Source organism: Neolamprologus brichardi, chromosome 17, assembly GCF_056152115.1.
Source record: "Neolamprologus brichardi isolate AB-2024 chromosome 17, ASM5615211v1, whole genome shotgun sequence".
NCBI lineage: Eukaryota > Metazoa > Chordata > Actinopteri > Cichliformes > Cichlidae > Neolamprologus > Neolamprologus brichardi.
Window position 1 is genome coordinate 7,414,220 of NC_142120.1, and position 7,734 is coordinate 7,421,953.

Consider the following 7,734-nt stretch of genomic DNA (forward strand, 5'->3'; position numbering starts at 1 on the left):
TTTTCTTTCTCTCACCCTCTGTCTCACACTTTTTTCCGCTTCACTCCGCATGCAAGCCTTGTGCTTTGCGCTGGGAAGAGGGGGGAGTGGTGGTAGTTACACTGGCAGTAGCACAGGAACAGAGCAGGAGGGAAAGAGAGCCAGGGACAACAACTTCACATTAGAAAGGTATAGTAATCATCCACAACTATTTTCAGTTGCAGATGATAAAGGATTCAGAAAGTTTATTCATGCAGGCCCATATGACAGAGAATGTGCATCTTCTTTTTGTTTTCATATTTTAATTTATATTTAATTGTGTTGTGGTTTGCAGTGTTTTGTGTTGTTTCACTTTAAATTTGTTTAAAAGGAAAAAGCTGAAAATTTAAATAGCTAAAAGTTGAAATGTGACTAGTTGGTTTTTGTATTATATGATTTATTTATTACATTTTATGTGGAGTGAATAAATAAAGTATGGTGGTGGCCCCTAGAGACAAAGCACGTACAAACTTCAAAACACGTACAAACTCAGAAGCACATAAAAACTCAGAAGGACGTAAAAACTCTAAAACACATATAAAAGACAAAAGAAGTGCTCCAGAATGCTACACGCAGTGTTGAGCTTTTGTTACTTAGTGGCTACACAAGCCAGCAAGTACCAACGACCGGATTTGGTGTGCGGTAGTAGCAGGTAAATGAACATTTTTTTTAATTATTTGAATATATATGTGTGCTTGTGTATAAATACACAAACAATACACATATGCTTTCAATTGTGTAATTCAAGTGATGTAGGTAGCTCTGTTTCGGAAGTTCAGTTAACGCTAGAAATGTGTTTTGGAGTTTGTACGTGCTTTGTCTCCAAGAGCCACCGTAAATATTTATATATAAACATATATAAATAAAACCACTTTTTTTTTACATTAGTAATTCCTTTTGTGCATAATTTTATATTATTGTTAATAATAAATGAATTAAAGCAAAAAAACAACCGGTTCGGAGCCGAAAGAGACGGCTCTCTAAAAAGAGCCGGAAATCCCATCACTACTATAGACTGGTCAGTGTGACTGTGCTAATATAATAACCTTTAACAACCACAATCTCCACCGTCTTACGTTGGTATGTGAACATGTTCACATCATCCAAATAGCTCTCAAAGGAAACCACAACCAAGAAACCTAGGGATGTTTTTGGCTTTGTTTTGTAAAAAGAAAAATCTATTTAAATTACAATTATAGCAGCAGATAAAATATTGAACTAGCAATTGCCAAAAGTCATTACAATTCACCCTGAGGAAAGACAGGTGCATCAGGAAATGGCTGTGCCACAGGAGCTAGAATGAGTCTTCCATTAATTGGAAAGACACTGGTAATAAATGTATGAAAGGGTGAATGGACTTATCTAAGTGTTTCCACACTTTACACGGTTCAGTGGTCTGCAATGACAGAGTCAGGTGGATGGTGGCAGTGCAAATAGTGGATTCAGGGGGTAGTCAGTGTCATTTGTTTTTTCTCTTGGAAGACATCTAGCGGCTGTGTAATTCATATCCCACAGCTTCACAATGGGGAGGCTGAGGATTTTGCATAATCTTGGTGAGTCTGTTCTGGTTGGAGGTGGTTACAACAACAAATGGAATTAATGTGGGTATGTGTTTGGTGGTGAAAAGTGGTGAAATGATCAACCAAGCGACTGACAATTTCATTTACAGAACCGTTATGCTATCGTGGCTTCATTTAGCCTTCTTTAAAAACGGCAGCATAGGTCAAGTATTTTTCACTGATTAAATAAATAACCCAAATCAAGCAAAAATGCCATTGTGCAACCATTTTTGTTCCAGCCAGTACAAACTCAGGAGCATTTGGAGCTGTTACAAAAAGCAAGCAGTTACATTTTTTTCCCAAATTGCATGTAGTTTCTCCTAAATTAAAAACAAGGACCAGATGGTTTTGGCTTGGAGCTGGAGACCCGCTCTTTTTAATCAGTGCTGAAAGTTGGATGCTGTGCCACTCCCTATTGCGTGGTTAATTACACCATGATACAAAAGACTGAGACCTGCTGATGACTCAAGGAGCAGAAGGAAGAGGAGGAGGTGGAAGGGAGGGAAGCAGGAAGGGAGGGAGGCACTAATAACAGTGGCTGTAAAGCCATCAAAGCTCCAGTAAATGTTGACTGAGTGTCCTTGAGATCACGGCGGAAGACAGAGGAGTGCGCCTCTGTGTGTGCTCACGTGGGCGTACTTATATGACAACATGTGCCCGTGTGCATTCAAGTATACGCAAGGATCATTACGTGGATGGATGTGTGAAGCTTGGTGGGCGTGCACGTGACATGGAGGTGGGGGGAAATGACAGGTCAAAGTGGCATATGTGGGCAAAGACAGTGGTAGTCATAAATCAAAGGATCAGTATACGTGTGGCCTAGTTACGAATGTAGTCACCTCGCTTGTATTGTCTTTAAATGTCTCTGATTTCATTCATCAATCATGACTACGCAAGTTCAACATTTGCAATTAACCTTGTGAATGAACGCACTGTTTCAGTCCACTATCTCACTGTAAGGACGGCAACTAACGTAAATAATTAGTCTTTGCATGGAAAAGATAAAATTCAAATGTGACCAAAGAGCAACTATTAAAACACTTCCTTCTGACTGCTCTTACAGTTTACACAACTCAGTGTTATGCAAGTTTAAAGACTGTAAGCAACTGATTAATCAGGCAGTCGGCACATGTGCAAATGCTGATAAATGAGCACAAATGTATTCGCTTTTAAACTGCATCTGTCCTATAGTAGCCTGAAGGAGTAAATACAGTGTCTGTGTGTGTGTGTGTGTGTGTCTTAGGTGACAGGAGCCCGCCACTATGTTTATCGCATAATCCGCCCTCTAAGGGCAAGTGTGCTAAACACAGATTGCACTCTGCATGTAATCTGCAAGGGCATCATCGCCAGCATACGTGCTGGCACATATGGAGACGCACAGAGACACAGCGCACACAGACGCTGGGTGGCCTTCAGGAGCGTCTGACAACAATAGACCTACTGTAGGTTCAGCCATACAGACACTTTCATAAAGTCTGGATAGAAATGGCATAAAGCAGGGGTGGGCAACTCCAGGCCTCCAGGGCTGGTGTCCTGCAGGTTTTACATATCACCCTGGGTCAACACACCTGAATCAAGTGATTCGTTCGTTACCAAGAACTTCTGGAGAACTTCAGAACATGTTGAGGAGATCGTTTAGCCATTTGAATCAGCTGTGTTGGATCAAGGACACATCTAAAACATGCAGGACACCGGCTCTCGAGGCCTGGAGTTGCCCACCCCTGGCATAAAGGAAGGATCCCTGTGCAGGAGCAAACAGACAAATACATATGCAGATTGTCGCTGGGGGAGCCGTCAGCAGCATCTGATAATTTCATTCACCCAATCAGTGCTCATCAGTGCTGGCTGGAGGTGTATCATGGAGGTTCTCTGGGGACATGTGCTCTTGACAAGAAGCACAAAACCCCTTTCACATGCTCTCTCTCTCTCTCTCTCACACACACACACACCTCACCTCAAAGAACAGGGATAATGAGGGATTTATATGCAACTTCCTCTCTATGCAAGATTTTTTTCTGTGCTCAGAGTAACACAGAGAAAAACAAAAACACAAGGACACTCCCAGAGCTCTGATATGAGCCTCCTTTTGCCCCATTTTTGGCTCCGCTGCAAGGAACATATTTTTTCCCCGCTGTTCTTATACTTTTTTCAAGTGTTGGAAAATCTGTCTTGTTTGGTTTTACATTATAATGCTACAACTTGAAATTGTTGTTCTTTTGTGCACGACGGGCTTCAAATACAGATGATCAGTGTAGATGGTGAACTGTCGCACAACAGTATATCCTTACTGAAGCGAAACTACGTCGCCAGAGTGCTGCTGTGAATGCATGTGGCACATATGACACCATATGAGATTAATGAAGGAACTTAGATCCCCCGCAGCTTGCAAGATGTGATGAATTCACACACACGTGCTTGCAACTGTGATAAGAAGGAAGCGTTCTTCTTGCTCATTACTGCATCTTTTTCCTCAGGTTCTACGGCCAGAGGACAAATAGTGAAAGAAGTCTATTTCCATTCCCCTTCAACTGATTGGCTTCATCTTGACTCTCTCAGAGCTTTAAAGGCTTAGTCCACTTTACCACACTGCCTCCCTTCAAGTCAACCTCTTTCTCCTTTGTTTGTGTCTCTTTCTGCCTCATCGCACTTCCTTCGACATCCCTCGCTCTGCCACGATACATTAACCCTCTGCTGCACAGTGCATTTGCCACCAAAGGAGCCGATCTTCCGTCTTTCTTTGTCTGAGCTCTTTCATGTCTGTCTTCACCTGCAGGACTCTCTGATCCAAGAATGGTTCAAACATTCACAAACCCCAGTTGTCCTAATTAGGCTAAATAATATATGGCAGGGACACAAAGGGGATGCTTTTAGGCTTTCTGTCCATGAGGATGCTTTTTGAGCTCTTTGAATGTCACGGGCAGTTTTACCCTAGGGTTCTTCTTCGCTAAAAAACCCTTTTCAGCAGATCAGGTCCGCACTGCAGAGAGCGGGCTACGCCTCATAACACTGCAAATGGAAAGGCCAACATTGGCTATCACAACACGTCTTTAAATTTGTATTATTTAAGGCTCTGCTTCATATGCAGACCTCGACAGGCTCTCGCAATGGTCAACACATTTTGTAATGAGAGCTGCAACAATATCAGTGCTATCCTTCTCACCTGTGAACCTGTGAGTACTTTTGATAGTAAAGATGCAGCTTCTGAGCTGCACCGGCTTTCAGTGCACGGTAACAGTTTCCCTGTATGGGAAAAGGAAGGTCATCCAGCCAACTAAAACCCTGCACTATTACATCCCATTCAACAGAACATAAAAGAAACACCTCTGTAACGTGCATAAATCCCAAGGCCTTTTGACTATACAGTCCTCGGCAAGGTACAAAAAGGTGCGTAAATTACTAGAATTTGTCGGGCCGTTATCAGCTGGAAGAGAGCAGTCTGGCATGATTACTGTCCTTACTTGGATGGGAAGTGAAAAGCTGGAGACAAAGCTTGCTGACGGTTCTTCATTGAAATAAAGAGGCTTTTGGTCAAATATTCTTCCACACCACTTACAGGCACCTTCCCATGCGCATTACAGATGTTTAATTGATATCAATTCATGCTTAGTCTGACGCATGCATAACAAAGTCAGTTATGCGGCATGTGTAATTACCTCATGACAACAAGTACCGCTTCGTTGATCAAATTAGACTGATACACCTGCATGGCTGCAACTGCACCTGCTTCCCTTTAAAACTGTGCCAACCACTTATGCAGTTGTTCTAGGTGCACTGCTGAAATAATAATAATAAAAAAAAACACCATAAAAAGAAAGAGGACATTTAAGACGTATTTTGGATCACAATCTGAGCGTGCCTATCTGTACTAAAGGTGTATTGTGTGAATGCAGGTGTTTGGTTTATTTTGACCAAATCATGTAGCACAAACGAGTCAAAAAGCCAGAATCTAAAGGCAGGGAAGAGAAAGTGAACTCAGTTACACTTCTATGTGGGAGGCTATACAAGAACCTTATCGCACTTCCAATTCTATTATCCGGTGGAGAATGCAAGCAAGCTGGCAGTAGCTCCCACTCTTGTTTATTTGCCTTTATAGATTTTTTTCTTTCTCTCTCCTTTTCTTTTTTTCTAATGGAAGGCACTGTGCCTCCTGCCAAAATGTGGTGATAGAGAATAATACGCCCTGTGAGTGTGTGTTTGTGTGCGTGGAAAGTGTGCTGGTGCCAGAAAACAATGTATGTATGTGCGAATCAGGATGAGCACTGTGGACTTTCACAGCCTGTTATTTATATGCTGCTGTCAAATGAACTCACTGTACAAAAAAAAAAAAATTAAAAGAGACGCAATCAGTATGCCGTGGCATCGGAGGTCGTCTGGCAAATCAAAACAGACACACATCTTATTGAATTGTCTTGTTGTGTCCTATCGCCTCGGCTTTGTGTCTTAAAAAGCAACCAGTCGCGTTGAAAGCGGGGCCAAGTGGGCCATCGCAATCAATTAAGTGCTTCTAGGTTTGTTTGCTTGTTTGCAAATCCACACACACACTACCTTCCTCTATAGTCAATAATGAAAAAAGGATGGTATTTACAGAAAAACGCATTAGAGAGTTTTCTACAGTACTGTGCAAAACAGCCACCTTGCTTTTTATTATATTTTGCTAGGGAAATGGGTACAACAATTTATTAAAACATGCAAACATACATGGAATTATAGGATAAGGATAGCTTCAAAGGAAATATTTGAACCATCTTTATTCTACAACAAAGCCTGAACTCTGTCATGCAGGCTTTCTTTTGATTTCTTTAAGTAGTCCTCAAGAATAGTTCTCCAGGATTCATGAAGGACATTCAAAGCTCTTCTTTGGATGTTGGCTGTCTTTTGTTCTGTTTTCTGTCAGAAAGATCCCACACTACTTCAATATTGTTGAGGTCCAGGCTCTGGGGAAGGCCAATCCATGACTGATGGCGTACCATTGTGTGGTTTTTCTATATAGGTATGGTTTTACTCCATTGTCATGGTGAAAAATGAAACTGCTGCCAATCAGCAGCTTTTCAGATGATTTTACATGGTGATTCAAAATGTGACGGTACTTTTTTGTGTTCATGATTTCATCAGTTAAAATGCTGCCCAACACGACTGGCTGAAACACAGCCCCAAACCAGGACCCACCACCTTATTTTGCTGTAGACACTTACCCTTGTGCCTCTCTCCTAATCACCTCTGTACATACTGACAACAATGTGAACCAAAACTGTTCAATTTCGATTGATTGCTCCATAAGATCTGTTGCTACTGATTTTTCAGTTTAGTTCCTGTGTTTAATGGCATACCTCGTTTTTTTTCTTGTTTCCCTTCCTTAAGAATATCTTCTGGATAGCCATCTTTCCACTGAGGCCATATCTTGAGGCTTCAGTGAACAGTGGATGGATCAGATTCATCTCTCAGGTCTTGTTTTAGGTCTTTTCTGGATTTTTTTCCCCATTTCTTGAGGATTTGACTTTTGGATACAAGAACGTCTCACACCATGGAAGCAAAATAAAGAAAGGAAGGGTGGCTTGAGACTTTTGCACAGCACTGAAAATGACTGTTTCAGAGCGCTGAGAAGCTCAACACTTGACATGCAGAAAATCACAAGCCTGCTATACAAATCTCTTCAGTTTGCCACTCCATTCTGCTCGCATGGTCTGCTGTTATAATGAGTGCTTCAATGACCATCACCTTGCACAAGTGGCTCACATCCTGATGACCACTGCAAACTGGATTGCCACTTCAGTTGAGTAGGGTAAATAGAGGGACGGGTTGCTTTATTTATGCATTCTTCTAACTTCAACAGCAGCTGAACAGAAACCATCACTTACATTATTTTAGAGAAAATATTTACTTGTTAGATAACAAAATATTGTTAAAACTGTTTGTTTCTGCATCATAGTTCGGTTTCAGGGATTTGTTTCATGTTACATTCAGTTAACAGCATAAAATTTGTTAAACTCTACATTATCTCAGTGATTGTCACTTTTTCTTGGTAACCATGAAGAAATCTTGTTTTATTGGACCAATTTGTACGTTTTAAATTGGAATTTGATGTTAAATAAATTACTTTGCAGTTCCTCATTTTACTTAATATCACATTATACCAGAGTGAAAAGTAAGCAGTCTATTC